Here is a 16,659-nt window from a genome sequence, read left to right as displayed (position 1 = left end):
TGTACAGTCAACTGTTCACAATACCATCACATAGTTGTGTATTCATCACCCCAATCTATTTTTTGAACATCTTCCTTATACCAGAAAAACTAAAAATAAGAATAAAAAATAAAAGTATAGATTGGGGTGATGAATGCACAAGTATATGATTGTACACTTTGGATCTCAATAAAATTGAATTAAAAAAAAAAAGTAAAAAAGAACACCCAAATCACCTCCCCACCCTAGTTTTCATTTAGTTTTTGCCCCCATTTTTCTACTCATCCATCCACACACTGGATAAAAGGAGTGTGATCCACAAGGCTTTCACAATCACACTGTCACCCCTTATAAGCTACATTGTTTTACAATCATCTTCAAGAGTCATGGCTACTGGGTTGGAGTTTGACAGTTTCAGGTATTTACTTCCATATATTCTATATAGTGCGTAAGAATGTCCACCAGAGTGACCCCTCAATTCCATTTGGAATCTCTCAGCCACTGAAACTTTATTTCATTTCATTTCACATCCCCGTTTTGGTCAAGAAGATGTTCTCAATCCCACAATGTCGGGTCCAGATTCATCCTCAGGAATCATATCCTGCATTGCCAGGGAGATTTACACCCCTGGGAGTCAGGTCTGTGGGGCTGTATTTTTGAGGTCAGATCGGGGCCAGACAACAGGTGTGACGTGTTGACGCTGCTACCCGGACAGGGTCTGGATTCTCTCCTTCCTGGGCAACTAAAGCCAGATCTAGAACCCACATGGAGCGGACCCAGGCTCACGTCACGAGGGGCCCCGCGATTCCCTGCGTGAGCAGCAACATGGGGGTGGGGGCGGGGGGCTGGGGCTGCCGTGAGTACAAGCTTCTCCCACCCCGTCAGACCCAGGAGCAGCTCAGGTACGTTGGGTGTCTTATACAGACCGAGACACACCTGTGTTGGCGCTAGAACCACCCTGTGCATTTATCCTTAGAGTCAACTTGAAGATGTGGAAGAGAGCTGGCGTCAGGGCAAGGGGGCAGAGCCAGCCAACCCTCCCTCCCCAGCCCAGACCACAGAGGGGGGGCCCCCCGTCCTTGCAGGACAGCCCATGCCAGGGGTCCCTCCTCACTGTGAACCTTGCAACCAGCTCCGTGCTCCGAAATCTCTTTACCGCATCTGGGCCCCACGCCCCGGCCACGATTGGCACTGCTGTGTGAGCCATGAGCTCCCCTGTCTCTTCCCTCTGTACCTAAGACAATTTCAGCCCCTCACTTTCCGCCCCACTCCTAGCCCCCCTCCAATGGGCCCCCTTTGGGGATACGCCCAGCCGGCCCCCTCGGCCAGCTCTCAGTCCACCCCTCCATCCCTCCTCCCCCTCATCCAAGTGCTAAGACGGACACTCCAGATTATCCTGAAAAGCCAGCCCGGTGGTAACACCCGCTGTCTTGTTTTAAAAACAAACCCCACCTCGCTCTGGGAGGGAGATGTCTCTCACCCTGGGAGGTGGCAGGAGACGACTGGAAAAAGACACACAAAGCGCTGGGCACCGTCCCCTGTGCCCCTCACGCAGAGGCAGAGGAGTCGGGGACTGTACCATGGGCCGCTCTGCCCCCAAGAACCCCAGTGGGCGGGCAGCTGTGGGTGAGCCCCACCCCAGGCCACCCTCCTCCCTGGTCTGGCCAGGATGTGAGTATCCTGATCCCCCAAGAAGTGCACCCCAGACCTGGCAACACAACCTGCAGGTGACAGCCTGCAGTCCCGGCTACACAAACCACCCAAGCACTGGGGCTGGAATTCTGTGCGAGTGAGTCTACTGCCCACAAATCCAAGGGGACGGACGCCTCTCGTCCGTCTCCCCAGCCATCCACCTCCGAGGGAGGCTCCTACTTCAGATGCAACAGCAAGATACACAGGGAAGAGCTGTGTATATGTCATAGCCGTGCTGCAGCAATCCACCCCCCCACCCATGCACATGCACAGAAATGCTGGAATACACAATCAGTGAAGACACACACGTGTTCAGCCAAACTTCAAATAAGCTGAGTACAAAACAACAAGTATTGAACCAGCAGTGGCTGTCAGACAACCTGATACAACGCATCAGGAGATCCGAGTGCCAGGAACATCCTCTAGAGAAATGTCAATGATGTTAATTTGGCCCAGCCCCAGCAACACTCCGGCTGGGGAGCTGACAAACCCTCGCCCATCCTGGCCTCTCACTCCTGCCCGCGATACCTGGGCCAGGTGTCCACCTGTGCCAGCCTCGCTCACCCATCCATAAAGGGGGGTGGGAAGATCTGCCAGTGCCTCCCAGGGTGCTGGAGAATTAATAAGACCCTGTCTGACAGGTGGACATGCTACCTGAATCCAGAATCAAATGCAATAACCTATAGCAAGAAATGTGAAATTACTACCTGTGACTGCAAGAGCCAAGAGAACACAGGTGTAAAACCACAAAACCTGTTCTGAAGGGGCTGTCGCAGCCCCAGGCTGAGGAGCCCTGGACTGTCCCTGCACCTGATCAGGCTGCTTGCTACTCATCAGCCAGGTAAGTGTAACAAACACCTTGCTCACCTGGCCCAGGTGTGAATCCAGGGGAAATGTACATGCAAGCACCTGGAAAACCATACACCAGGTAAATAATGAGCACTTAAGGCTCCTATTAGACAATTTGCTAAATACAAAACTATTCAAACAAAGACACTCTTACCTGCTACCTTATTCTGTTTCAAAGAAACATTTGTCTACCTGGCATCCTTCCCCCCAAACAAAATTATAAAATTCTGGAAATGACGAGAACTAGTCTCTCTCTTGAGATTTAGAAAGGGGTTGGGGTGTGCGTGGGAGTGGGTTGGGGGGTTAAAGAAGTTACATCTCTAAACGGACAGTTCCAAATGAGTCAAGATAAACATCGCACTTTGCGGAAATACCTATCTTCACGTAGCAAAAAAGATGCTAAGAAAGGAAGCCGCCAGGATACCTAAAACTTCCTTCTCACATTTAGTATTTACAGGAAAAGCACATGACCTACAATAACATCGGCTCAGAAATGTTCTTTCCTGATTTCAGGCTTAAATCAAGCTCCTACCCTAAGGCCAAAGCTGGTGTCTACTTTGGAATTTCACTCAATCACATTATTCCATGAGAAACATGCCTGCCATTTCCATGCTTGATGGAACCTTCCAGACGGATGAAATCCCAACAGGTCCCAGGACCCCACTGGGCACTGCAAGAGCTAAGGACTGACTCTTAATAAAAAGGTGCTTATTTGGGGTAAGCTTATCCATAAGGAGAAAACGGGTTTAAAGGCATTTTAAGAAGGGTTTCCTTAAAACCAAGACGGTGAATGAGCTCAGAGAAGAACAGAAGGGGTAAGAGAGCAGAAGCTCCTTCCACTTCAGGGAGCTGGGAAGCCATCCTTCTAACCTCGGAGGGGACCGTGCTCGCTCCCTGTAAAAACGCTGACTTACTGCTTACGTGGCGCAACAGCCACGGCCGTCTGTTTATACCACAGACTAAATACTGTGAAATGCATCTCACACACAGAGCGAGGGATTCCCAGACAGGCAGAGAAAACACCCCAGGCTGTCTTCATCTGGAACCTTAGGTTGTGCCTGTTTTTCTTTTTATTTCCAACACGAATTTAATGACACACAGGGAATTCTTCTGCTGAACGGGGAATTCAAAAGCCAATCAATGTAAACTCCTAGTTTGGGGAGGCCTGTCTGACCCAGAGGCCTGAAAGAAAGGCTTGTAGGCAACGAGGAGAGAAGACGAGCACCAAGAAAAAGGCCTCCAAGGACAGGCCTTTCCTGCCAGGTAGGTGGCCTCTGCGGGGTAGGGCCGGGCTGTGCTTTGCAGGGTGTTTAGCAGCACCCCGACATCCGGGAGCACTTGTCCCCCAAGTTATGGCCAGAAGACCATCTCCAGACACTGGCAAATGATCCTTGGGGAGAAGAGAGGCAAAGGTGTACCCGTTTGATGCGGAAAAAACAGCGGTCACTCATTTGGCTGTTGTTTGCCGAGTGGTCTCAGAAACTATGAAGGCTTCCAGAGCGTTACTAACTCTTCAAAGCCCTGTTAGTCCAGGTTTCAGGTTTGCTCTTAATTTACTGCCTAAGGACACACCAAATGCCACATCTTTTCACCAGTGTAGATTACTTCATATCATGTTGTCAAGGAAAGAATTGGGGGGGGGGGGGAGAAAAAGTGAAATCTGGAGCTTCATGGGCCTGTCAGCAATTAAGGAACAAAAGTAATGAAGATTTACATAAACTCTGGTATGTCCTGTTGGAAGAAGAAACACGTTCCTAACTTGGGAGCAGGAGGCCAGGGGCAGAGGTGGCCAGTACCAGGCCCAGAGCGGTTGGAAAAGGCAGGAGATTCTATGGAAACATTGAATAGGGCTGTCCAGGGAAGGGACAGTGCCCTAAGGCTCCCTCAGACTGGTCCAGAGAAAGCCAGACCTGGTCTTGGAGAAGAGACATCTTTGGAAGAATTATCTGGTACAAGTGTCCTGTACCTCGGCACCTAAATAAAAGACACACTAGGAAACGATTCTTTGCAATGCCTTATGTGGACCGTTTTGTCAGACTGAGACTTGAGAAACAAGCCCGTGTAAAAGCAAGAAAGAAAAATTAAAAGAAAAAGAAAAATTTCTTCAGGAAAATTTTCCACATCTTTCTGAAGCCCAGAAGTCAAGTCTTGTCTAAGTTATCTGAACTGTTACCATTTTTTTCTTCAATAACAATCAATATACGAAAGTAACTATATGTTAGGCAGTTCATTAAAGAAATTGCTTTATCAATCAAATGACTATTTACTTATAAATTGTTGTAAATGTGAATATGGCATAATTCTGGAACTGATCATGAATTTTAAAAAATCAAGTATAAAGTTCAGATTAAATTCCTATTTTATTTAAAAAATAAAAAGCATACCCATTTGAGACCGCCTGACTCCTGCTCCTGAAAAGACACCACCATTTCTGGACTCTTCTGGCTTGAGATTCTCAGCAAATCCCCGGAGCTCGGGAGCAGCTGGGCTTGGGTCTCCACACTCAGCAGCCCCGACCTGCAGGGCGGCCCAGGCCTCCTCCCCTGCCCGGCAGCCACTTTCGGGGTGCTTCCCTTGGCCAGCCAGGCCCCCCCGGCAGCACACAGTCCTGGGCCCACAGGGCACCTTTCTGCCCCATCCCAGGAAGATCGGCAACAATTCAACGTCAAAGTGAGTTTAAAAGAGCAGGTGAGCACTTGGCTCCCTGAGTGACAACCTCCGGCCTGACGGTGTGACCCTCGAGCACCTGCCGGGGACGCCCATATTCTCCAGCCCCAGAACCGCAGCAGACACCAAAGGTGAGACTTTCAGCCAACCGTACCTTGCTGGTCGCTGAGCGCGACAGGCCCTGCTCGGACCCTTCCAAGGCCTCTTTACTGACCGCTGCTGGCAAACGGCTCGCCACTGGGCGAGGGATTTCGGGTGGGGGTGGGGGCCCGCTGGATTGCCACACCCTGAGCCCAGCTCTGTGAGGGCCACCCCGTTACCCAGAGGGACAGACACCACTGAGTGTTCCTGAAGATGCCTGTCCTTCTTTGGATGGTCAGCGCAGCACAGGGGCCACGGCCTCCCTGTGGGCGGGTGCCGGGCACATGAACGCACGTGTGCCGCCTTCTCCCTCCTCCCGACTCCCTGTAGCTGCACACGCTTTCACCTGCAGGAATTTCAGTAGCGGTTTAACAACATGCCACGGACTTCCTTCGATTCTGATAGCTTCCACTTCTCCACCAGGCTGGACGTTGGCGTCTGGCCCTCGACTCCCAGGCTCTGGGCTTCTGATTGTTTTCATCAACCACCGAGGACGCAGGCTGAACCGCTCTCAGCCTCAGCCTCCAGGCCCCTCTGAACGGGGACGGTCCAGCGGCCTGCCAGGGGAGAGCCGCGACCCACCTATGGCTCTAGACGTGCTGCCCACTGCCATCAGGAGCCCCTCCTCCAGAGCCTCGTGTTTGGGGACAGGCCGTCTGCGGTCTACCCCAAAAGGGTTCACAAGAACCAGGAAGAGACGTGGGGCCCCGCACAGCTGGGAGACGGGCAAGCGGGAAACTAGCTTTCTGCTGTTACTTGGTTCTTTTGTAAGTGACCTCCGACCGTGGGCATGAATGGTGGCAGATCAACAGTCTCCAGGAGAAGCCCACGACCCACTCCCCGGGCCTGGGAACTCCTGGCAAATGGGGGTTCAGGTGCCAGGTGGAATGAAGGCTGCTGCAGAGCTGATCTTAAAACAGGGGGGGAGCGTCCTGGGTTATCTGCGTGGCCCGAGGTGATGCCAGGGTCCTTCAAAGTGGAAGGGGGTGGCAGAAGAGGGGGTGAAGACCCCGTGTAAACCAGGGAACCCGTAGAACTCTCTGACACCCAGAACCGAAAAGAATAAATTTGAGTTGCTTCAAATCACTGAGTTTGTGGTCATTTTGTTACAGCAGCAGAAGGAAACTAATACCAGCTGCTCTGTGTATTGCATTTAAGGTATTTTGTTTAAGTACATGTTACACATAGAGATACTGGAAAATACAGAAAAAGAAAGTAGGAGAAGAGAACAGGATGACTGCTCGCTCGTGCACCCACTGCTGCCAGCCCACTCTGATAAGGGGGGATGCTGCCAGGCCCGTCGACGTTGGGTGTGAACTCGTGCTGAGTTTAGGGCTTGGAGGGCACACACGGACCCACCTGAAATGGAAGGTCTCCCCATGGCCATGCTCACCCATGCAGAGCCCTGGGGAGTCAGGCACATGCTCCCAGCACCTGTCGGGGGCCCAGAGGTAAGGAGGACGAGCGAGAAGTCACCAGTCACCCCAAATCCTGAGGACAAAGGAAACTGTTCATCTAGGAGAGGCTAAAGAGGAAGAGGTGCGAGTGTGCCACCAAAACAGAGCAAGCAAGGCTGGAGATGGACGCCCTCCTAACCCTGGGGTGACCCATGGGCTGAGGGTGCTTTCCTCCATGCAGCCACCATGGTCCAGAGCCCCCCAAAGCCTCCCGAGAGGGGCAGGCGGCCATACGACACTCAGCCTCTGTCCCAGAAGATGGTCGTCCCTGTTCTTAGAGTCATCACTCGGGCTGCCCCCAGATCACTGGACCCCTTGGAATTCTTGCTGAATAATCCAAATAACACACAGACTAACTGCCAGGCTTAACTCAACTTCCGCTAATGCGGACTTACTAAATCCACTAGTTCCTTTGGAAAAAAATATATCCACATCATAAATGCATCAGCATGACCATGCACATTTGTGTAGGATGTTATTTGTTCTACAAAAATTTACCAAGCACCCGATACGAGCTGGGCACCATTCTAAAAGCTGAGGACACACAATGGGTCAGTCTCTACAGGGAGCCTGGAGACCAGAGGAGGGGAACAGGCACCAAATATCACCAACAAATACCAAATACTTATGTGACGAATCCAAGCAAGAGGGGGACACGGAGTTGTGTGCAGACTGGGGAATCCAGGAAGCCTTCCTGGAGGAAGTGGCACTCGCGATGCGATCTGAAGAGCGAGGTGTAGTTGAACTCAGTGAAGGAGCAGTGGCCTGAACCCAGCACATGTGTCCCACACGTGGGTGCCCAGCCAAGGGAGGAGTGGCCATCCTGGGGCTGCCTCTACAAAGGGGAACCTTTTAATAATGTGCATGAAAGTGATTTAGGGGCTAATAGGGACAAGCGATGGGAAGAGCCCGTGCAAAGGCTGCAGGTGGACGGAAAGAAGGTGGGGGTAGATGCGGCAGGTCTGAGAAGAGGAGTGCGGGGCCGGATGATGGGCAGGTGGAGGGGCCGTGCCGTATGGGAGCCTTTGTCCTAGAAGAAAAAGAAAGTCGTCGAAAGGGGCTAAAATCCATCTCCTTAGATTTGGGTGTGGATGTGGGGTGGAGGCGCGTCTGCAGGGGCCGCGGAGAGCACAGGAGGCTCCCACAACCCCGCAGGTGAGCGGTGAGACGGCAGCACAGGTGGGGAGAAGGGGGAGCTTTAGAAATTTGGGGGAGGAGAAAGTACAGAGTCAACCCAAACAAACTAAAAAGAAGGAAAAAAAATAAGAACAAAAGACAAGGTAGGAAGGAGATATCTCATGGAGAGGAACACTAAAGTCAAAAGTTGGCTATTTGAAGAGACTCACAAAATACATCTTCGGCAACCCTGATCTAGACAAAGAGACAAGGTATAAATCACCAATTCAGATGCAGTAAAGATCCCAAAGATGAGAAAATAATATTAACTTTCTGCTAATAAATTTTGGAAACTAAGATGATATAGATGACTTTTTTAAAAGTAAAAAAGATTACCAAAACTGACTCAAGAATAAACAGAAAGCCTAACTTTTCCTAAACACAAGAAAGGAATTCAACCAGTGCATAAAATTTTTCCAGAAAGTAAACACCACGCCTGGACAATTTTATAGATGAGTTCAACCAAACTTTCAAGAAACACATAGCTCCCACCTTAGACACACACTCCTCCTAGAGGATAAAAAAGGAGAAAACTTCTCCCCATAATGCATCCTCTTAGTATCATCTTGATACTAAATTCAGATAAGGAGAATATAGGGAAGAAAAATTACAGGCCAAGTGTATCAGGAACATAAATACAAAAGTCTAAAACAAAAAAAACGGCACACTAAAATCTAATAATGTGTAAGAAAAAAATACAGAAAGTTAAAATTTATCCTAGGTATTTAACACAGAAAATACATTTAGCATAATACACTGCACATTTATGCATCTCAATAAATAGAGGGAAAGATTCCATAAAATTCTACGACTTTTCAGAGTAAAGACTCTTGGCAAGTAAGAAGAGGCAGGTGCTTTCTTAAACTGATGGAGGACAGCTACAAAAATCCAAGAGCAAACATCAGACTTAAAATAATATCTGTTACTTTGCCATTTCTATTCCACAGGGTACTTAGGGATAATAGGAGAATGAATGAATGGATGGATGAATGAATGGATGGAATAAGGACCGGAAAGGAAGAACACGGGACACCATTATTCACAGATGCTACGACTGTCCACAGAGAAAACGCCACAGGCTCTACAAACGGTCAGAAGGCAGGAGCACATCTAGCAAGGCAGCCAGAGACGAGATCAGGACAGGAAAACCAAGTGCATTTCTCGACCCCAGTCACAGTCTCATAAAACATCATTTTTTAAAAATACCATTTACAATAGCAGCAAAAATATACTGCACCTATGGATAAATGTAAGATAAGATGTAGAACCCCTTTATAAATAAAAATACAAAATGCTGATGGACAATAAGGAAGCACAGAATACTGGGGGGCTTCACCATCCCCACTGACAGGGAGAGGCCAGGTGGAGAGGGCCCCAGGTCTCCCCAGATGGGTTCACACATTCACTCCATTCTCACCAAAACCCCAGCGAGGCCCTCCGTGGAGCGTGACAAGGTGATTCTCTCGTCCACGTGGAAGAGCGGCCGGCCACGGACGCCAAGGCAGCCCTGGAGAACGAGGGTGTCCCATCGGCCCTCAGCCCTCGGTGACAAGGGTGTGTCGGCGTGGACGGGCCAGCACCCAGGGGACAGAGGAGAGGACCCAGAGGCAGGGCCCGCACACGCGAGAAAGCGGTGAACGACAGAGCTGACATCGGAGAAAGAAGACTTCCAGAAACGGTCCCAGGACGATAGGTCTTCTATCCGGAAGACAAAAGGAATTCCCTCACCCTGAACCTGAAAATCGATTCCAGGCGAATTAATGTTGGAAGAGATTGCTCTAGATCACGTTTGTGACCTTGTGGTCAGGCTTTCTTAAACAGGATTCCCAAACCACTACCATAAAGGGAAGAAGGGTATAATTATGACATTAAAAACAAGAGTTTAAATTTAAAGAATTTTCTTTTAAAAACTGATGCCGAGACAAGCTGCAAACTAGGAGACATCTGGCCCTGAAACAAATACAAAGATTCTCAGCATCACCTGAAATCTGAGAAATGCAGATTGCAACCACAAGGAGCTACCATCCTGCGGCCACTCAACGGGCAGAAATCAAGACGTTAGATGCCAGCAAGTGGGCGCCAGGACGAGTGAGAGGACGAAGGCTCGTCAGTGGCTGGCGGGAACGCGAGTCATCCTGCCACCCTGCAAAACAGCCGCGTACCCCAACAGAGCTGAGGCCGGCGAGTCCACACGGGGCATCTCCCCGACGGGAGCCAGGGGATGCCCCCAGGAAGACCCAATGCAGAGGAACAAAGACCGCGGAATATTCACGGGAGGGAAAGCCACGCGGCGGCGGACGTGGACGCTGAGCTGCACTCGGGGCACCATCACGGCGTCCGAGCGAAGGAGGCGGGCAGTGGAAGGGCACGTACACAACGGTGCCACGTCTCTAAACTCCACAAACAGACACGACCTAACACAGAGGTCTGTGCGCCTTTCCCTGAAACTCCCGGCACCAGCAGGAACGGGAATTCAGAATTCCTAAACTTTGAACGGTTAACGCGACGCATATATCACCTCACCTAACAGCAGACACTCCAGTCAAGTTTGCACCCTTCCCGCAGCCCCGTCACACGACGCAGAATTAAAACTGTCAATAGTCTCATGTTGATTTGGGTCAGGTTTGGCCACCAAGTGAATTTCTGCCAAACTGACTTTCATTTCCGGAGTTTTTTTTTTTTTTTGGATTTTGGAATAGCAGATAAGGGACCGTGGATCAACATGCACTTGACTGCTAACAGCATGTGCCGTGGACCCAAAATGAAAAACAAACGAAAAATAAACTGAAATCCCTTGGGAGAAGGAGTGGGATATGACAGGGAAGGCACACAGAGGGTGTGGGGACATGGAAGGTTCTAGGCATGCGTGTGGGGTGGGAGGGGCACAGGTGTTTCCTGTTACCCTTTATAACGCACACGTGTGTGTCATATTATTTTGTATATTTGAACAAAACGGCAATAAAAATTCTTTAAATGAAACAGGAGAACGGAGGACGAAGGCTGCAGAGGAACGAGGCACAGACAACTTCTGGCTTTGATGGTGACGTCGTTCTGGGAGCTGGAAACCTGGGAAGGAGATGAGCTCAGCAGTTGTGCCTGGGGTAGAGGACGAGGAGCTCGGGTGGGATGGGGTAGATCTGCAAAGCGGGGTGGTTTTTACAGTAGGATCCCCAGTAGGCTGACACGTGTTCCACCAGGAGGCGAGCTCCATGTCCCCTTCTTCTCCAATGAGAGCAGGCTCAAGACGGCATCAGCCAACAGAGGACGGGTCACCACACGACTTCCAGGGCTGCGTCCTCAGAGGGCAAGCGGCATTCACCTGGCTCTCTCGGACGCTCCTGGAGACACCCCCTCTGGGAACCAGCTGTCCAAGCGGCTTGCAGAGGCCACATATCGGGGCTCCAGGCAGAGCCCAGCCTGGGTCATCCCGGCCCCGGCTCCAGGCAAGTGAACAGACAGACTCTAGGTCAGGGGTCGGCTAACCTTTTCCATAAAGGGCCAGATAGAAAATATTTCAGGCTTCCAGGACACGTGGTTTCTGTCACAATACTCACCTCCACTGTTCTGGCAGAAAAAGCACAAAAGAATGAGTGCGGCTGTGTTCCAGTAAAACTTTATTTACAAAAACAGGTGGTGGGCTGGATTGACCCACAGGCTACAGTTTTCCAAGCCCTGCTCTAGACGACTCCAGCCCCCAGTCACCTGAGTCACCTTCGGCCACCTGAGTCAGTCACTGCCACTGAGGCCCCAAACACCTCGAAGCAGACACTGGCCACCCCCACTGTGCCCTGCCCAAGTTCCTGCCCACAGAATCCAACATAACAGAACGGTTGATGTTTCGCCACTAGGTTAGGGATGGCCGTTACGCAGCAATAGCTAACTGGAATGAAGCATCTTTGATATACCCGAATAGGGATGTCAGGTCTGAGGCTCATGCCAGGTTTGGGAGGAGGCAGAGGTCTGAATGGAGGAGCCGATGGCCACAGGGGTGGGTGGGACCACCCAGGGAGAGCGAGCAAAGCAAATGTAGGCTAGGCCTGGGCCTGACCCTGAGGCACCTCAACGTGAAATGACAAGTGGGACATGACCCAGCGATCCCACTGCTAAGTGTGCACTCAGAGGAACTGAAAGCTAAGACATGAACGGACATTTGTAAACCGGTTTATCACGGCATTATTAACGATTGCCAAGAGATGGAAACAGCCCAAATGTCCATCAACGGACAAGTGGATAAACAAACTGTGGTACATACACATGATGGACTATTATGCAGCTGTAAGACAGAACAAAGACACGGATCTTATAATAACGTGGATGAACCCTGAGGACATTATGATGAGTGAAGTTAGCCAGAAACAAAAAGACAAATACTGTGTGGTCTCTCTAATACAAACTAACATTAACGAGCAAACTTTGAGAGTTAAAAGCTGATAACACAATCTACCAGGAGATAGAAAGAGGGCAGAGATCAGGCATTTGATGCTGAAGGACTACAGAATGTTCAGCAGGATTGACTGTACAGATCCAGAAAAGGATAGCATAACACTGTGTGATGGTAGCACAATATTGTAAGTACACCAAACAAAGTTGTGAGTAAAGCTGAAAGAGGAGGGCTAGGGGCATGAATGACACCTGAGGTAAAGATAGATGATAAAGACTGGGTATGTTTAACTTAGCAAAACTGGAGTGGTCAATGATTGTGACTAAATGTACAAATATAAAACTGTTCTTGCATGTGGGAAAACAAATAAATGTCAGTCATGCAGTGTTGGAAAGGGGATGGTATTGGGGAAAAATATAATCAAAGCAAACTGGAGTCTATGGTCAATAGTAACATTGTAATATGCTTCCATTAAATGTAACAAGGGCCATACACCAAAGCTAAATGTGTATGAGAGGAGGCTATAAGGGAGGGGTATGGGATTCTTGATAGTGGTTTTTCTGACCCTACTATTATACTGTATTGTACAATCTTTTATTTTCTTTTTATTATCTTTTTTATTATTCTTTTAAAAAAACTTTTTTCGTGGTAATCAGTATGTTCAAGTGCTGACTGTGGTGATAAATGCACAACTATATGATGATACCATGAACAACTGATGGTACCTTGTGGATAATTATGTGGTTTGTGAATATAGCTCTATAAAATTGTATGGAAAAACATAAACAAGGAAAAAAGTGCTGGAGAAAACATGGAGAGAGGGATGTACCTATTACTGTTGATGAGGAGGCAGAATGGTGTAGCCTTTCTGGAAGATAGTGTGGTGGTTCCACACTAAGCTAAGTATGTGGGGGCCATAAGGTCCTGCAACCTCATTACAGGGCATTTACTTGGAGGATCTGAGAGCAGGGACATGAATGGACATTTGTGTACTGGTGTTTATGGAGACAGTATGCATGATCTGCAATGGTTGGAGGTGGCCTAAGGGTACACTGACTGAGGAACAGAATGGTGAACTGTGGTGCATACGTACAACGGAATATTGAGCAACTGCGAGAAGGAGTGAAGCTGTGAGACACGCAATGAGGTGAATGGAACCTGTAGACAGAATTTTGAGTGAAGTATGCCAGAAACAAAGGCAAACACTACAATGCCTCTCCAGTATAGACTAGCTACAACATGTAAACTCAGAATTGAACCTCAGAGCACAGCTTATCAGGGGAACGATTATTGTAATTGTGCCAGTTTGAATGTATTGTGTCCCCCAAATGCCATTATCTTTGATGTAGTCTTGTGGGGCAGACGTTTTGGTGCTGATTAGATTTGCTTGGAATGTGCCCCACCCAGCTGTGGGTGATGATTCTGATGAAATATTCCCATGGAGACATGGCCCCACCCATTCAGGGTGGGCCTTGATCAGTGGAGCCATATAAATGAGCTGACTCAAAGAGAAGGAACTCAGTGCAGCTGTGAGTGACGTTTTGAAGAGGAGCAAGCTTGCTAGAGAGGAATGTCCTGGGAGAAAGCCATTTTGAAACCAGAACTTTGGAGCAGATGCCAGCCACGTGCCTTCCCAGCTAACAGAGGTTTTCTGGACGCCATTGGCCATCCTCCAGTGAAGGTACCTGGTTGCTGATGTGTTACCTTGGACACTTTATGGCCTTAAGACTGTAACTGTGTAGCCAAATAAACCCCCTTTTTATAAAAGCCAATCCATCTCTGGTGTTCAGCAAACTAGAACAGTAATTGTCCCTAGATTATAAGCTCTTATAGCAGTCACATCTATTCCTGAATTGTAATGGCTGTCTCCAGATTCTGAGATGCTGATTCCTTTGTGTATAACCTGATTGGTCTCTAGAACACTGGGTATCTGTATGACACCTAAAACTCAGAGCTAGAGCTCAGCAGATATAAATGTCAGTATTAGAACATATAGCAACTGTTAAAAAGCTGAAAGAGTCCAGACTTCAACTAGAGATATGAATGAAGCAGATGTGGTTAGGACCAGGGCAAATCAGGCCAAAGAGTAAAGGACAATACTGACTGTGTTTCAAAACTTCAACTTCCATGTGAGACCAAGGGAAGAAATGGTTAGTTGGTGCAGGATCTAGAATTTCCTAAATAATTTAACTCGTACAGTTTGTTCAAACACTATAATTACATGGAACTTTTAATAGGACATGAGACCTGGTAGGTTTGCATAGGTTAGTGTGAAATAGCGACATCCCAAATAATCTGGACAGAGAATAAAAATATATATGCAGGACCCGCCTGAGAAGCTGGGAGAAAATGCAGAGGTGTTGGGCTTCCTCACCTGGATTGTTGCTCATGTTCTCACAAACATTGAGGACCGACTGCTTGGTGTACTGAGCCCTCTGTCTTGGGGCTTGCCCCTATGAAGCTTTTTACTGCAAAGGAGAGGCTAATCCTGCTTATAATTTGCCTGAGTCTCCCCGAGTGCCTCTTTGTTGCTCAGATGTGGCCTCTCTCTCTCTAGCTAAGCCGACTCTGCAGGTGAACTCACTGCCCTCCCCCCTACATGGAACCTGACTCCCAGGGGTGTAAATCTCCCTGGCAACATGGGATATGACTCCCAGGGATGAATCGGGATCCAATACCGTGGGATTGAGAACATCTTCTTGACCAAAAGAGGGATGCAATAAGAAAAGAAACAAAGTTTCCATGGCTGAGAGATTTCAAATGCAGTCGAGAGGTCACTCAGAAGGGCATTCTTATGCACTATACAGATAACCCTTTTTAGGTTTTAGTGCAGTGAAATAGCTAGAAATAAATACCTGAAACTACCAAACTCCAATCCAATAGCCTTGACTCTTAAGACGATTGTATAACAATGTAGCTTACAAGGGGTGACAGTGTGATTGTGAAAACCTTGTGGATCACACTCCCTTTATCCAGTGTATGGATGGATGAGTAGAAAAACGGGGACAAAAAACTAAATGAAAAACAGGGTGGGTCGGGGGATGATTTGGGTGTTCTTTTTTACTTTTATTTTTCATTATTTTTTTCACTTTTTCTGGTAAAAGGAAAATGTTCAAAAAATAGATTGGGGTGATGAATGCACAAGTATATGATGGTACCACGAACAACTGATTGTACACTTTGGATGATTATATATATGTGAATATATCTCAATAAAAATGAATTTTAAAAAAATGACAGGGTGGGGGAGGGTGAGCCTGCAGGGGAGACAGCAGGAGCTGCCCAGGAGCAGGGGTGGGGGAACCAGGAGAGCCTAATGACAGGGCAGGCAGGGAAGAGGGTGTTTCAAGAAAGAGGGTGTGGTCACTTGAGTGCAAAAGGCCCCTGAACACTGAGTGTGGTGGTTAATCTCATGTGTCAATCTGGCTGGGTGACGGTGTCCAGTAGTCTGGCCAAGCGAGCTCTGGCTTGATTGCTACTGTGAGGGTATTTCGTGGATGGATTTGCATCTACAGTCAGTGGACTGCATCTACAAGCGACAAAGGAGACTGCCCACAGCAATGAGGGGAGTCTCCTCATCCAGTCAGTGGGGGTCATAAAGCCAGAACTGAGGAGCTCAGAAATCAGAAAGAACTCCTGCCTCTGCTTCAGCCAGACAACTTCTCCTGGGGAATTCAAGGTCACCTTCATCAGAGTTTCCAACATGCAGCCTGCCCCATGGAATTTGGACTTGCCAATCCCCATAGTCACGTGTGCCTATTCCTATAGTAAACCTCTTGATAATTATATATATATATATATATATATATATATATATATATATATATATATATATTTATATTTCTCCTGTCAGCTCTGTTTGCCTGGAGAACCCTGGCTAATCCAACACACCCAGAGAGCTGGGGACCAAAGCCTCCCGTGCTGGATTTCAGCTTGCAAGGCAATTTCCGTAGGTTGAGGGGCAATCCGCTCTGCCACCCACACCCTCTGTGACCCCAGGCAAGTCTCTTAACCTCCCTGTGCCATTTCCTACCTGCTGAGGGCTGCAAGAGCTACCTTCGTCTTTAACACCGTTGTCTTTACTTCTTTTGCTTCTCCAACACAGCACCGAGTCGGACAAAGCAGATTCCACCACCCCGATGGTGAGGGGTGAGAACCCAGAGAGGCTAAGAGACTGCACCAAGGACACACAGCTGTCACGAGCCAGCAAAGCACAGTGTGGTGAGGCCTGGGCAGCCGCTGTCTGACCGAACGCTTCCCCTGAGAATAATTATTAACAGCAGAGGCTCAATGGGGAAAGGGAGCTGCCAGGATGTC

The 16,659-nt window shown here is 48.7% G+C and overlaps 1 protein-coding gene and 1 pseudogene across 1 annotated transcript in view; one reads left to right on the top strand and one right to left on the bottom strand.

The window, feature by feature from the left end:
- CELSR1 (cadherin EGF LAG seven-pass G-type receptor 1) overlaps window positions 1-16,659 on the bottom strand; it is a 155,836-nt gene that overhangs the window by 99,748 nt on the left and 39,429 nt on the right. The gene's annotated exons all lie outside the window — the stretch shown is intronic.
- LOC119541527 lies at window positions 745-4,676 on the top strand (annotated as a pseudogene).

Source organism: Choloepus didactylus, chromosome 8 (assembly GCF_015220235.1).
Source record: "Choloepus didactylus isolate mChoDid1 chromosome 8, mChoDid1.pri, whole genome shotgun sequence".
In the NCBI taxonomy this organism is placed as follows: Eukaryota; Metazoa; Chordata; class Mammalia; order Pilosa; family Megalonychidae; genus Choloepus; species Choloepus didactylus.
Note: the sequence above shows the minus strand (reverse complement) of the source record. Positions and strands in the feature narration are given on the sequence as shown.